Below are 16,120 nucleotides of genomic sequence, written 5' to 3' on the forward strand. Positions count from 1 at the left end.
CCGAAGTCAGGGAGCATGATTCCCCCAGCTCGGCATTATCTGTTTAATATCCATCTCTCTCACTTGTCCATCCGTGCCTTGTGGACAGAGATCACGTCTGTCTTGTTCTTCCTGTATCCCTAATAGTTTAGCATCAAGTCTGACATGTAGTGGATGCTCAAGAAATAGTTAATCATGCTGAGCACCAAAGCCTGTGACCTTTTTCCTGCTGGAATAGAGTTTGTGTGGAGAATGATACATTAACGGAGTAAGGAATACAATTACGAAGCTAGCACCCGTGTACCAGATCCCAGGGCAAGAAGAAGAACGTGGCCGCCCCGGGGAAGCCACACCGTGCCCACCCCCCGTGTGGTTCTTCCCAGTCACCATCCCCGCCTTCTCCCCAGGGGCTAACCACCTATCTCCCTCCTGCAACCTCTCTTTCCTCGCTTATTCGCTTTACAGGTTAACCACCCAGATAGGTATCCCTAACACTGTCGGCCAGTTTTGCCTCTTTCAGAAAAAAAAATGGAATCAAATGGTCTGTTTTCCTCCAAATCTGGTTTCGCCACAGGCATGAGGTCCACGCAGATGGCTGTGTGCATCAGTTCTTTGATTCCTCTCGTTTCTGAGGAGGAGTCCGTGGTGCAGGTACGCTGGGACTGGTTCATGCATTCCTGTGTTGATGGACATGTTTTTTCCAGTTTCCAGACGAAAGCTGCTATGAGTACTCATCTTTGTGTGGATGTAGAATTTCGTTTCTCTTGAGAATCAACACCAAGCAGTGGGATGTCTGGATCATGGGATAGGACCTTCAATGTTGGTCCCTAATATTGCACTGATTTTCAAAATGGCAGTGCCAGCTTACACCCCAACCTGTGAGCATGAGGATTCCCATTATCCCACATTGTCACCAGCACTTGGTATCGCAGGACTTTATAATTTTTGCCACTCTGTTGGGTGCGAACTATATCTTGTGGTTTCCCCGCTCACTAAGAATCATGATTGGAAATCTTGGGTTGGGGAGCCCGGGTGCCTGAGCTGGAGCCCTAGCTCTGCCTTTGCAATAGGACCATGGGCTGGTTACTTATCCCCTCTGCACCTCCGTTTCCTCATTTGTAGAGGGGGAGTGACGACAGTATCTCCCCCAGGGGTCAGTGAGTTAACACAGGTAAAGAGCTGGGGTACACAGTGTGCACTCAGTAAGTGGTGACTCTTACTATTTTAAAATATCATCACTCTGTTCTGGGATGGCACACTTGCTTCTCTGTCCCACCTGTGGAACTGTGAGCTCCTTAAAGGCTGGGACTTCCTTTTTTTTTTTGACATGGCACCCTCAGCCCTTGGGCATGTTGGAGCGTGAATGTTTGTTGAGTGAATCACTGATGGGCTCAGGCTGGATGCTATGTGAAAAGTGCTCAGATCCAAAGGTTGGTGAGATGAGATTTAACCCTGATGGGACTGGAGCTTCATAGTGGGGAGGGACAGGACAATGCTGGGACACGTCTTGCAGAGCTAGGAGCAAAGAACCGAGGGCTCCCACCAACGGCCAGTGAGGACCTGAGGTCTGCTGTTAAGGGCTGAATTGTGCCCCTCCCCCATCGCCTACATTGAAACCCTGAGCCCCATACCTTGAAATGTGACTGTATCTGGCAAATAGCCTTTAAACAGATGATGAAGTTGCAATGAGTCTGTTAGGGTGAGCCCTAATCCAATCTGACTAGTGTCCTTATACAAGAAGAAAAGGACGCCAGGGACGTACACACAGAGGAAAAGCCACGTGCGGACACAGTGAGAGGTGCCCATCGGTAAGCCAAGGAGGAAGGCACCAGGAGAAACCCGCCTTGCTGACAAGCTTGATCTTGGGCTTCTAGCCTCCGAAAGTGTGAAACAATAGACTTCTGTTCTTTAAGCCACCCAGTCTGTGGTCTTTTGCTATGGCAGCCTGAGCTGACTCAGCCACCTGCCAACAGCCATTGAGTGCGCCATCTTGGAAGCAGGTCCTCCAGCCCCAGTCAAGCTTTCAGATGACCACATCCCTGGCTCACATCTTGACTACAACCTCAAGACAGACCCTGAAGCAGAGCCACCCAGATAAGCTGATCTCATATCCCTGACCCACAGAAACTATGTGAGATACTAAATATTTATTGTTGGTTTAAGCCAGTAAGTCTTAGGGTACTTTGCTATGCAGCAGTATGTAATGAACTCATCTCCCAGACTTGGTTTGATGCACACAGCCCAAGACCTCTCATGGATACAGAGACACAGATTTGAGCTGTTATTTTTGCTTTTTAATTCAACGACTGATTTACGCTTGGCGTATAGTTGATGCTCAGCAAACACTTGTCAACGATGAATGAATAATAAACTCAGAATTCTGTGGGAGCCTCTCAGCCAGATGGGTACTTAATCAGGACTATTTTTTTTTTCCAGGACTATTTTTAAAGTCCTGCAAGGAAAGATACTCTGAAAATTTCCCTTAGCAACTTTTCTAAATGTCTAGCAACCCTCAATGTCATGATTTTTTCCCTCACATCCAACCCAGTTCCCACCGATTGCAGCTGAAACTCTCTTTTCTTTCTTTGGTTTTTGTTTATTTAATTCCTGTGATTTGTTGAACAAATATCTGCTATAGCCAAGTCTCTAGAGAGGACATAAATGACAGACATCCCCTTGCCCTTGAGGAGTGAGACTGTAGGCTGGGAGTCAGGGGGTCTGAATTCTAGTTCTTTCCCATAAATGGGCCTTAGTTTTCCTGGTGTACAGTGAGGGCTTTGTGTTAGACTGGGCAAAGCAAGGAGCTTTTATCCTATGCTAATTCCTGGCCATCGGGTGTGGTCACCTGGGAGTCCAGGTTGAAGATCTCGAGGATGCTCAAGGTCAAAAGGAGAGAGAACTGAGATCGATTAGTGATGTCTGCTCGGGTGTGGCACAGGAAAGTGCTCTGTATTCACCAGTCCTGAGCTTGGCCATCTCAGAATTTCCTGCAGACTTTGACAATCCCTGTCTTGGGGAAACTCAGTGAGCCCACGTGGAATATTAACTCACAGATATTAAGTTAGTGGCTGTTGCAGCCAAGATCCACGGAGAATTCTGAGCAGGGAATGGAGCTGGGGCCAGGGAGCCTTTCCAGTTGGTAAGCGCGTTCAGAGCACACAGATGGCGGCTTTTCTAGAGAGCTGAGAGAAGAAGGCGGGGAGTGAGCTGGGGCTGTTGACTCAGCCTGTTTGGGACTGAGGAACATTCCAAGGTGTGAGAAGGGACGTTAGGGGTGGGTGGCCCCAGCTGACCCGCCTTCCCCCAAGGCCCTGGGGCCCTTTTGGGCCTGAGGACAGGGCTCCCTGGCTTGGAGGGATTAATCTTCCTAGACAGATTTTGAGCTTTGGGGGATTGGATGCATGTCAGGAGTGAGGTCTCTGTGTTGTATGGGAAATGCAATATTAATAATAATAACAGTGTCCACACTGAGCACCCTTAGTTGAGCACTTACTATATGTGAAGTGCCGTGAAAGTACTTCACATGGATTCTTCCATGCAACCTCCAGGATGCGCCTACGAAGCTGGTGCTGCCCTTGCCCCACAAAAGCCAGAGCAACCTTTGCAAACCTCACCCATACTATGCCACACCCCGGCTCTAACCCTTAGTGGCCCCCATTGTTCCTAGAAGAAAATCCACGCACGTCACATGATCTTCAAGGCCCATGCCCACCTCCCCATCTCATCACCTACCCCTGTCCGCTACCATTCACTCTGTTCAGTCCTCAGTGGCCTGCCTTCTGATCTCCAGACACAGATTTGTTCCTGCCTCAGGGCCTTTGCACTTGTTGCACCCCCTCCCCCGCCTTAACGCCTTTCCCCCAGAGATCTGCATGGCTGGCTCCTTCTCACCTTTCACCTCCCATGTCAGTTGCCCTCCCAGGCCTCCTTATCTAAATAGCCTGGACCCACCCCATCGCTCGCTGCCTTGCTTTCTACTGAATTTTCTTCCTGGCCCTGTGCCTCCCTGATATTATCATGGAGTGTTCCTTGTCCGTCTGCTTGTCGCCTGTCTCTCTGCCCTGGAAGGTCATCTCCATGGGGACATCACTCCGATGAGGAGTCCTCGCTGCCTTAGGGCCACCTCTGCATGCTTCATCAGAGCAGAGAGAATAATGAGGTCACCAAGGGGCGATCCCCCTGGCCACTGGGGGTGGAGGACAAAAAGCCAGCACCACAGACTGCAGAGTGGAGGTCCAGAGATGAATTCCCCTTGGGGCAATTGGCAGCGCTGTTCACCCCTTGCCACAAAACAAGAGAAAGAGGAGAATGGTGCGGTGACCACATGGCAGCACCAGTGCCAAGCCATGCTGCGAGTACCCTACACGTATTCAACCATCTGCTTTCTGCAGCAGCCCATGAGGCCGGCTGATGTGAGTTTGTCGCTCAGAAGCCCATTTCCCCTCATCGCTGAAATCAAAACATTTCTGCCAACCGGTGGCTCACAGCAGTTTAAACGGCAGCAGTTCCTCCTTCGTGGTACACATCACTGTGCAGCCCACACCGATGGCAGCTTCATGGTGTTGAAAGATTGTATCATTGCGTCCACTTTCCAGATGAGAAAACTGAGGCCCAGGGAGGCTGACCTTGCCCAAGGAGTTGGCATGGTGAGTGGGAGAACCCGAGTGCTGGGTGGGGCAGCCCCGGCCACCACTGGTCTCCAAGAGGCTGGCTCTTGCTGCCTTTGAAGGTGCCCACCGTGAGCTGAGCCAGAGCTTCCAGGTGCCAGCATCCCCTGGGGGCACCTGGGAAATGCCGCCTGTGTGTCAGTGACCCAGCATGCACTGGGGAGGACACAGCCCCGGGCAATGTGACTGTCTTTCTATTTATTGCCCTGATGAATAATGTCTTGGCGTTCCCCAGAAATCCACTTGGAGGCCAACAGATTTTCATCTTCAGATGCGGAAGCAAAAGGCACCTGGCGGTGGGCAGGTAAACACCCCGCACGTCTCCCTTCTGCAGGGGCTCTGGGGCCAGGGAGGTAAGGAAGGCGGACTGGCTCTCCATGACCACTGTCCTGAGGCTGCGGGCTGGGAGGAGGGGTCTCCCACGCTCTGAAGTCGGAACTCCTAAATCCACGACCATGTCCACGCTGCACCCTCTAACTCCAGGTGAATAAAAACAAGGCCAGGAGAAGGGCATTACAGTGGTTAAAAGCAAAATTGGGCTGAGAAAGCTGAGTGTGACTCTTTGCTGTACTAATGAACTGCTGTGTGACCTTGGGCAAGTCACCTTACCTCTCTGGGCCTCATTTTCCTCATCTGGAAAGTGAATGGATTGTTATGAAAATTAAATGAATTAATATATGTGAAATACTTTAGAGGAAACAGTGCTTTGGCATATAGTAAGTATGTTATGAAAGTTAACCACAATCATATGTCCATATAAACGCACAGAAAAAAGACTGGAAAGAAATACATTAAAATATTGGAGATTGTTGCACCACAGTGGGGTGACAGAAGACTTTTATTTTCTTCTTTAGACTTGTAAAGTTTTCCTAAACATTTTGCAAGAATCAGCCTTCCTATTATCCTAAAAAAAAAGAAAAAGAAAAAGGAAGAAAGGAAGGAAGGGAAGAAATAAAGGAAAGGGAAGGAAGGGAGGAAGGAAAGAAATAAAGGAAAGAAAGAAAGGAAGGAAAGAAAGGAAGTCCACTTGAAACCTGTAGATTGGAAAGCCCTTTACTGAGGTGCCATCTGCAGCCCTTGTCTCTGGAGGTGACTGGGTCCTGTGTTTACAGCCCACCTTGGAGTTGACGACTCTGGACCCTGGAAGGCAGGAAAGAAGCAGGTGGTGGAGGTCTGGATGACACTGGGGCAGGAGACTGGACAGAATGGGTCAGCCAGCATGGGCTGCTGGGGCTTCTGAACTTGGTGCCAGGGACGTTGTTGGCCACTTTGGGAACAGTTTGGAAGCTTCTGCTGAAGCTGAACTTCGCCTACTATGTAACCCAGCAGTTCCTCTCTTTGTGTGACAGCCGATGCACCCGTATTTCCAAAGGGAAACACCTATGAGTTTACTAACTGCAGGACTTTTCATAATTGCTCCAGCAACCCAAGTGTCTCTCAACAGGAGAATGGAAAAATAAAATTGGGGGGGGGGGGGTGTCTCACAGTGAAATATTACAGAGCAGTGAAAAAGAACTGCCTGCCAGTGCACTCCATGGTGTGGAAGAAGCTCAGGAATGTGATGTTGGGTGAGAAAAGCTAGACACACAAGCACGTGTGGCTGTGACTCCACTTATATAAAAGGCAAAAACAGCCAAGATTCAGTTGCGGTGATAGAGGTCACCTTTGAGGAGCAAGGAGGGGTAGTGGCTGAGGGAGAGTAATGGGGCTTCTGGGTGCTTTTGGTCATGTTGTCTGTCTGGGTGTTGGCCACACTACGTGTGCACTTTTGGGAATGTAATGCTCTCTATGCCTATGATTTATGCACTCTTCTGTACCTTATATTTCAATAAAAATGTTGGGGACAAAAGAGAGATACAAGATCAAGACTGTTTCCTCTTCTGTTAGATGTTGCTATGTTTGCCTAAAATGCTGGATCTCCAGCAGCCACTTTGTGACCATGGGGCTATTAGCTGAGCGCCAAGCAAGGTTGGTAGAATAGGAAAATGGAAGGATCCTGAATTCTTGGTGGCCATATTGAGGCATTGGAGAGATGGGTCTAGGTCCCTCTCGTTGAAGCTGGGTGGGCCTTTGTGATGACTTTGACCATTGAGGGCAGAGAAAGGGATGCTGCCTGACTGTGAGGTTTTGTCAGAAAGGTCGAATGACCTCTACCTGGCTCTTCTTTGGGACATACTTGGGACACCCAACCATGAACTGTAGTGTAAGAAGTCTGGCTTTTCTGAGTCTGCCATGCTGGAAAGAACACAAAGAGGAAGGGAGATACCCAAGAAATGCCAGCTGTGTGTCTTCCCAGCCCAGGTGCCAGGCACAGAGATGCAGATGGCGTCTACACGACCCAGCATGAACCTCCAACACCTCCCACTGCAACCTCTCAGACACATTGTGCTCAAAATGCCCAGGAGAGCCACTCCCCAAATCCGTGACTCACAGAAACTGTAAGATAGTCTATGATTACTGTTGTCTCAGTCTCTAAATTTGGGGATGATCAGTTGTCCAGTCATGGGTTACTAGTGCGCCACTTTCGTTCTCGGCATTCAAATGACGTAATTGGTCTCCTTGATTGTTTAAGCCAGAGGTTGGCAGACTTCTTCTGTAAAGGACCAAATAGTAAATGCCTTGGGCTTTGCTGACCGGATGGTCTCTGTCGCAACTAGTCTCCCCTGCTGCTGCGGAGTGAAAGCCACCAGAGACAATACACAGATGGGCGTGGCTGTGCTCCAATAAAGCTTTATTAACAAAAACAGAGAGCCAGCCCATGAGCAGTAGTTTGCTGACTCCTAAAAAAGGTTTAAGCCCTTTTAAGTTAGATTTGTTCTGTTACTAGCAGCCCAAAGAATACCAGTGGTTACAACTATCCAGAGAGCTTGGGGCTTTGAGTGTCCACACACAGACTCTGGGCATATCACGTGGACTCTGGTGTGTGTGCTTGAGCCCTGGGTGGGGGCAGATCCCAGGCAGGTCCCACCCCACTCACCATCTTATCTATTCAGACAAGAAGGGCTGGGCTGTTACTCACTAAGGGCTCTCCAGCATCTCTTACCCAGAGATTATCAGCTCCATTCTCTCCTCCCTGCTGGCTCTAGACTCTCTAGAATCCTCCTTACTGGATGCTCAGCCAGGCAGGCAGGCCGGTAGATGAGAGCCTCCCCCAAATGGGGACCTTCTAGCTAAAGCCAGGGGTGGGACAGGCCCGTGCAAGGGAAGAGAGGAACGAAGGGCAGAGGCGCAGCCCTCCTCTCTTCCTGCTCAGATGGGCCTGGGGCAGTCCGTGCACCAACAGCAGTGACGATCGTGTACCCGGCTCTTGCAGTGTGTGATGCTCTGTGCTCAGCGTTCACAAACCTGTAATGTGGAGGAGGAGGACTCTGAGAGGTGGACATTCTTATTAGCTCCATTTCATGGGTGAGGAAGGGGCAAACAGAGAGGGAAAGTCACTGTCCCCAGGACACACAGCGGGAAGTGGATTCACATCCACGCTGCCTGCTCCATGCCTGATGTGAGGAGTTCTCAATCGGGGCCAGAAACCCACTGCAGAAAGATGTGCTCAGCCACATCCCAAGGCGAGGGGCACATGGGGCCCATAAATCTCCACCCACCAGCGCCCTGCTTCAGGCCCTTCCTCCTGGTGACTGGTGCCAGCCAGCCCTGCTCCAGCACCTCCTGCCAGGTGGGCCTTGGGCCGACAGGGGGCTGATGTGGGCAACACTGTTGTTTCCTGCCTCCCTGCTCATCTTGTTTGTTCCAATTATGCCAAGTAAGCCATTATAATTTTACGTTTTTTAGATTAACACTTTTGCTCAAGGGCACAGTAATTAGCGAACGGCTGGGAGTTTAACGATTCTGGGCAATGGAGAGGGAAAGTTTTCTCCTGTAAATCTTTGGAAAAGCCTTGAGGCTCCGGGCCACCCATGCAGGCCCTCCACCCTAGGAGGGGCAGGGCTTTTGTGCCTGCACACAGGCTGGGTGAGGGGAGGAAACCACTGCCCTGTCCCGGTCCAGGGCTGGCCACCACTCTGGGTGAACAAGGGGACTTCCAGCAGCCTGGGTCTCCCATCCCCGCCCATCCCTCTAGGTCTCTGCTGGGGGATTTCTCTCCCCTCTGCCATTCCTTAGGCTATGCTTTATCCTTGCCTGGAACACAGTGGGTGCTCAATAAATGCTTATTAATTAAACAAATAGACAGAGATTGCACACTGGTGGCCCATATGTCAAATCTAGCCATAGATGTGTTGAATCGAGCCAGCGTGAATGAGTTACTACCATTTGATGATGAGGTAGCATCTAAATTTCCAGCATCTAGAAAAGTCTAGAAAGTAATATTACTGACCAGACTGGGTCATATTCCCTTGTGGCAACAGCTGTTGGAGGTGAAATGTGGCCACGCTCTCTAGATGAGGTATGAGTTCCAGTTTGCCACAGTCCCCACCTCTCCCTGTTGCCTCACTCCCAACCACACTGCTCTCACATTACCCATGTGGCTCCATGATTCAGTACTTTTGGCTTAGAAAGTTTCCCCCTAGTGGCTGTGTTAGGAGCCTGCTGCTCACATAACGGTTCAGGGTTCAGGGTTCAGGGTTCAGGGTGGATATTTAGTTGGAGAGGGCCCACCCTCCTTCCTCACATTTATTTGTACCTCAGGCTCTGGCCATCTGGTGGTACCACCATGCCCCTGAACTTCATTGCTTCCACAGCTTCTACTTGGTAGAAAAGAAAGGGATCACGGAGCATACAGGGAAGCTTTGGAGGGTCAGCCTGCAAGAGCTCAGTCACATGGCCGCAGCCAACTGCAAAGGATGCTGGGAAATGCCACCTAGCTGCTTGCCCAAAGGAGAGGAGAGCAGGTTCTGATGGGCAGCTAGTGGCATCTGTCCTTCCACTGGCTTCTCTCTCCCAGCCCCAGGAGCCATCATCTCCTCCTGGGCTCACAGTCTGGCTGATCATTACACACACCCTCCTCTGCCCATCTGTTGTTTGGGGCATCAGCGTGCTAACTGGAGCTCTTTATAGCTCTGGCTTTGCAGCTCAAAAGCCCAGGTTCTCATACCTCAAAAGCTTTGGCTTCTGAAACTCGACAGCCTTTATTTATGCTCTTCTGTACTTTTATTCTTCCCCTGGGCAGTGAATGCTTCGTGGTCAAGTTGGGCAGAGAGCAAGGGGCAAAGGGCAAAGAAGGAATCCCTAGAATGAAACAGACGTTGGTTGGAAATAGCGTCCTGACATTGTGACCCAGCAATTCCACTCATAGGCATTTACCCAAGAGGAAGAAGACATACGTCCCACGTATTCTCATATACAAACGTGCACAACTGCTTTATTCACAGCAGCTAAAAACTGGAGACACCTAATGTCCATCAGCTGGTGACCAGATAAATTGTTGTGCCGACACAATGGAATCCTACTCAGCACTAAAAAGGAGTGACGTCCTGACACGTGCGGTAACACAGATGAATCTCCAAATCACAACACCAAGTCGGAGGTGGGCAAGCCTCTTCTGTGGAGCGCCAGAGAGAACATTTTTGGCTTTGTGGGACTTACCGTCTCTGCCTCAACCACTCTTCTCTACTTCTGTAGTGCGAAAGGTGCCACAGATATTACCCGAAGGAATGGATGTGGCTGTGTTCTGATAAAACATTTTTTATGGACCCTGAGATTTAAATTTCATGTCGTTTTCACGTGTCATGAAATATTTTTCTTTTGATTTTTTTTTCAACCATGGAAAAAATGTAAAAAAAAAAAAAACCCACAAAAACCCAGCAACTCTCATTCATTGCTGGTGGGAACGCAAAATGGTAGAGTCACTTTGGAAGACAGTTTGGTGGTTTCTTATGAAGCTAAACATATTCTTACCATATGATCCAGGCATTGCGCTTCTAGGCATTTACCAAATGAGTTGATACCTCATGTCCACACAAAAACCTGCACATGGATGTTTGTGGCAGCTTTATTCATAATCGCTGCAACTGAAAGCTACCAAGTTGCCCTTCAGTCAGTGATGGGCATTAACTGTGGTCCATCCAGGCAAGGGAGTGTGGCTCAGCGCTAAAAAGAAATGAGCCATCAAGCCATGAAAAGACACGAAGGACCTTTAAATGCTTATTATTAAGTGAAAGATGCCGATCTAAAAAGGCTACCTACTATCTGATTCCAACTATATGACAATTGTAGGGAAGATAAACTATGGGGAGAGTGACTGGATGAGTGGTTGCCAGGGTTTGGGGGAAGGGACAGATTCCCCATCTGAACAGGTGGAGCAGAGAGGAGTTTCAGGGTAGTGGGACTGATCTGTATGTTAGACAGTGGGGGATATAATGGTAGGTACCTAAGATTATACTTTCATCAAAACCCATAGGCTGTGCGCCACCAGTGAGTGAGCCCTGTGGCAAACTCTGGACTATAGTTAGTGATGTATCCATGTTGATTCATCCGTTGTAACAAATGTGTCACACTGTTGCCAGATATTTAATCATAGGGGAAGCTGTGTGCCAGGGGTGGGGGGTGGGGGGGGCAGGGTGGACACTGGGGACTCTCCGTACCATCTGCTCTGAGGTCAGGGCTGTGTCTGTCCTCGGTACCGCCTGGTGAGAATGGAAGAGACACTTGGTAAATGTCTATTGAGTAAATGAAATGAGATTAATTCAGCCGGGCCAGAGGGGAACAGTGGGACAGGCTGTTAGCTTCGGTGGGGGGACGTTCGTTCAAGCTTAACAATGAGTCAGGCACACACGGACACCAAGAAGAGGAAACAGCCAGGACAGAGGCTGGGAGGTGGGCAGGGCCTGGTGACACTGGGAAAAGCGGCTGGGTGTGGCCAGAGAGGAGGTCAGGAGGTCAGGGTGGTGGCTGAGAGGGTAGGTGTTTTGTCCCTGGGGCAGAGAGAAACGATCAGGTGCTGTGTGGTCACAGGTCCTTTGTGTTCACTGCTCGCCCCTACAGGTCAGGCCCTCCTCATCCAAGGTGGTGGTCCTGCGCCTTTGGGTTCCTCTGCCCGGGGACTGGGAAGGGTTGCTACCAAGATGGGCATGTGAAGCTGTACCAGTTTCCTGTCGCTGCTGTAACAAGTTACCACACATTTAGTGGCTTAAAGCAACACAAATCTATCATCTTACAGTTCCGGAGGCCAGAGAGCAGATGGATTTTCTGGGGCAAAAATCAAGGTCGGCAGGGCCGGTTCCCTCCGGAGGCTCCACGGGGGCATCTATTTCCTTTCCTTTTCCGGCTGCTCAGGGCACCTGCATTCCTTGATCGTGACTGCGTCCTTCCAACCTCTGCCTCCATCGCCACGCCTGCTTCTCTGACGCTGACCCTCCTGCCTCCCTGCCGGGGTAACCCAGGATCACCTCTCCATCTCAAAATCCTGAACTTAATCATATCGGCAAAGTCCCTTTCGCTATGTGTCACGGGTTGAGTTTGATCCCCCAAAATTCATCTGCTGAAGCCCTAACCCACAGAACTTCGGAATGTGACTGTATTTGGAGATAGGACCCTTAAAGAGGCAATTAAGTTAAAATGGGGTCATTGAAGCGCATCCGGCAAGACTGGGACCCACAGAAGGAGAGGAGATTAGGATACAAAGTGAGACCAGAGGTGTGCAGGCACATAGATGACCATGTGAGGCCATCTGTAAGCCAAGGAGAGAGGCCTCTGGAGGAACCAGCCCTGCGACACCTTGACCTTGGGCTCCAGCCCCCAGAAGCATGAGGACATAAATACCTGCTGCGTAAGCGCCGAGTCTCTGGTCTCTGTTACGGCAGCCCGAGATAACAGACATGTAAAGTGATGCAGCCTCGGGTTCGGGGGGGGGGTTGGCAGGCATGTTTTGGGGGGCTGTTATTCTGCCCACAACCGGTGGGTTCTGTGAAAGTGAGTCCCTCTCCCTCACTGGGCCCAGGCAGAGAGACCCTGGAGGGGAGGAAGGGCTGAGGGGGACCCTTGGGGACACTGGACCAAGGCACTAGTCGCCGTGCCCTGCAGACTCCGGGACAGCACAGGCTGCTTATATATTCCTTTTTCTGGGCACTTCCTGACCCCTGGTGGGTAGGGGGTCCACATGGCTGTTTTCAGCCAGTGAGTGTGAGTGGAAGTGATAATGCCAGGCTGAACGTTCCTTTGCCAGTGTGAGACCTTCCAGAGCTCTCTTCCCTTCTGCCAAGCCAGCCAGCAGCCTGGGTCCCGGTGTGAGGACAACGTAGGGCAGAGTCCGCGGCTGACCCACAATGGATGGGTAACATAAGTGACAGTATAACTTTGCGCGTCAAGCCACTGACATTACGGGATTGTTTGTTATCGCAGCATAACTGGGCCATCCTGACTATTGCAAACTCCCATGTTCAGCCACCTGGGTAAGAAATCACCCCCTAGAATCATACCGGCTTTGATGACGAGTGTATCCAAATGAGATAATGTTGCGAAGTGCTTAGAACAGTGACAGGCACAGAACAGCCCCTGTAGCACTGTTACTGCTGTTATAACGTGGTGGTTATACGTTGCTGTATGATTACAGTCTGCAGTGACCGTGGGTGGGAGGCCTGCAGAGAGGCAGGTGACAGAATCTGATGAAGGATGGGCACATTTCCTACCCTCAGAGAAAGGGGTTCTAAACCAGGCAAGGGCCTGACCTGGTGGCTGGTTGGGGCACAGTGGAGGCAGGGAGACCAGTGAGACGGCTGAGTTCAAGCCCCCAGGCCTGGGTAGAAGGGTAGCAGTGCTGTGTGACAGCCCCCTCTCCCAAAACTCCATGGCATCCAACAGCTGACTTACTATGAGCACAGATTCCATGGGGCAAGAATTCATGTAGGGCACAGCAGAGACATCTCGTTTAGTGGCGGAGCTGGCTGCCAGCGGGGACCTCACCTGGACCGTGGTCAGAACTGGTGCCCATGGCCTCCTTTCGTCGCTGCTTGGCTTCCTCACAACGTGATGGCCCCAGCAGTCACCCCATTATGTGGCTTCTCAGGGCAGTTGCCTGAATATACCTCCACTGTCCTCTGTGATCCCGCCTTGGATGGCACACAGCGTCCCTTCTGCCACATTCTGTTGGCTACAAGGGAGTCACAACAGGCCCAGATTCAAGGGGGAGGTGACGTAAACCATCCCCTAGGTGGGAGCAATGCCATGGTCCTAGGGCAAGAAGAGCACATGGGATGGCGGATGCAGTAGTAACATCTCTGAAAAACGCAGTCTGTTCCTAAGGGGCTAGACCCACTCCTCTGCCCCGCCGTACCCCTCCTCCAGGCCTGGGTCGTTCCCACGGCTGCCTAAGGCTGCTTGGAAATGTCTGTGTGATCCCTCAGGCTCTGAGGGTCCATCTCCGTGCAGTTCTCAGCAGAGCCCGCCAGCCCTCAGGCTTCTCTCCTCTCGTCCCACCCGGCAAAGGGTCTGATGGCTGCCAGGAGCAGCCCTGAAGCCTTAGCTCATGCGCATGGGCCCCGGTGCCTCCGACAAGAGACTGCTCTTGGCATTCTGGAAAAAAAAAGCTGCTTCCCTGCAGGGTTCCAAGAGCTTGGCTGCCTTACTGTCCCTCCCCGCCCCCACCAGCCTCCTGCCCCTGCAGAAAGTTAGGCAGCTCCCGCCTGCAGACCCGGCAGGGAAGGCCAGCTTCAAAGCTTTGCTGCTGCACAGCGCTGGGGATGGGGGGTAGAATGGAGCTCCTGGGGCAGAGCCATCAGCGAGATTTCCCTGGCCTCGGAGGGTGGCAGAGGCTGGCGCTCGGGGCTGCAGGGCGAGCATGCACCTTGTGGGCTCAAGACATCACTGTACACGTCGCTATGACTAACCCTCCCTAAACCGAGCTCCATCATCCATCCATCCATCCATATCATCCATCTGTCTATCTACCCATCCATTTGTTCATCCTGTTCTTTCATCCCATGTCCTAGTAACTGGGGCTACGGCAGTAAATGACACAGATCAAAAACAAACAAGGCAATTGCAGAATTCTGGGCAGTGGGAAGAGAGAATTCCATAAGAGATGGTGAGGAAGAGTGACCGAAGGGGTGTGGCTACTTTAGAAAGACCACTGGGGACCCCTGTTTGAGGTGACCTTTGACTTGCACCTCGCCAAGGTCTGGGGAAGATTGTTCCAGGTACGAGGATTGCAGGTGCAAAGGCCCTGTGGCAGGACCCAACCAGGCATGGTCAAGACCCATAAAAAGATCTGTGTGGCTGGCCCAACACAGAGCTCTCCCCTCACCCCATTGCTCTCTGCTGCCTCCCCATTCAGCCCAAAGCCCTGCAGTCAGCATTCAATGCCTCCGCCTTCCCACCACCCTCCTCTTCCTCTGTGGCCGCCCCAGCTTTTCTTGCATCCTAGCTTTTGCTCCTATTGCATTAAGATTTGCCTGTATTTTTTTAAAAACAAGAAACAGTGAGTCTGCATTCCTTAGGATGGAAGCATTTTTCAGAGTCAGTCCCTGGAGGATGGAGGTAGGAATAGCAGCAGATCTAAGAAGCCGCAGGACAGGAGGGCACAGAATGGCTGGGATGGGGTGAAGGTGGAAGAGACTGCGGGAGGCTGGGTTGAACAAAGTTGGGGGGCACCACAAAACTACTGCCAGGCACTTTGCCATCTTGCAGGGACCAACCTGCAGCAGGTCCATGGCAGCTGGCCACCTCCAGGATCACGCCAAAGTCTCTCTGGGGCTCTGTCTTAGCTCAGGCTGCTTTAACAAAATACCATAGACCGGGTGGCCTAAACAGTTACTTCTCACGGTTCTGGAGGCTGGATCTTGGGATCAAGGTGTTGGCAGATTCTGTTCTGGTGAGAACCCTCTTCCTGGTTCATGGATGGCTGTCTTCTCTGTGTCTTCACCTGATGGGGCAGCGGTGGGGTGGGTGGGGGTGCTTTCTGGGGCCTCTTTTATAAGGACACTAATCCCATAAATGAGGGCTCCACCCTCGTGACCTCATCACTTCCCAAAGGCCCCGCGTCCTAATACTGTCACACAGGGGTTAGATTTCAACAGAAGAATTTGGGGGGGAGACGTGAACATTCAGTCTCTAACAGCCTCAGGCGAGGCATCTGGGGAATGGGTGTAAGATTATTAAGCCAGTTTTTGGACAGTTGGAAGATTAACTCAGCCTTGCTAATGAGTTTAATGTTGCCACCCCGCCTCCCTTCGGGTGCATGGAAACACCCCACCCTCTCCTCGTGGCCACTGGCAAGTTTGTCTTGCTGTTTGCTCTCAAACTCCTCCCTCCGGGGGAGGGGGGACCCGGCTAGATGATCTCGCCTGTCTCCCAGATTCCCTTGTCCCTCCCGGGAGGGGCAGCGCTGCTCCTTCCAGCCACCACTTCCCTGCCACGACTCGGTTCATTCCAGGGGCTCCTGAGTGCCAGCACAACAGGGAGGCCAACCTTGAACTCAGCAAAGAGGAACGCTTGACTCATTTCCAGTTGGAAGGCTGTGCAATGGCTGGGAATTTATGAGCCTGCTCTAAGTAAATGCTCAGCGCTTTTGTCAAGGGAGAAGGGAA

At 51.3% G+C, this 16,120-nt stretch overlaps 1 long non-coding RNA gene across 1 annotated transcript in view; it reads left to right on the plus strand.

The window, feature by feature from the left end:
• Nucleotides 1–10,820, plus strand: part of LOC141575748 (uncharacterized) — a 58,500-nt gene extending 47,680 nt beyond the window's left edge. The window contains exon 3 of the long non-coding RNA XR_012503531.1: nucleotides 9,769–10,820. This is a non-coding gene — a long non-coding RNA (uncharacterized LOC141575748). The remainder of the gene's footprint in view (nucleotides 1–9,768) is intronic.
• Nucleotides 10,821–16,120: the final 5,300 nt, after the last annotated feature.

The sequence above is a fragment of the Camelus bactrianus genome, chromosome 32, assembly GCF_048773025.1.
Source record: "Camelus bactrianus isolate YW-2024 breed Bactrian camel chromosome 32, ASM4877302v1, whole genome shotgun sequence".
In the NCBI taxonomy this organism is placed as follows: Eukaryota; Metazoa; Chordata; class Mammalia; order Artiodactyla; family Camelidae; genus Camelus; species Camelus bactrianus.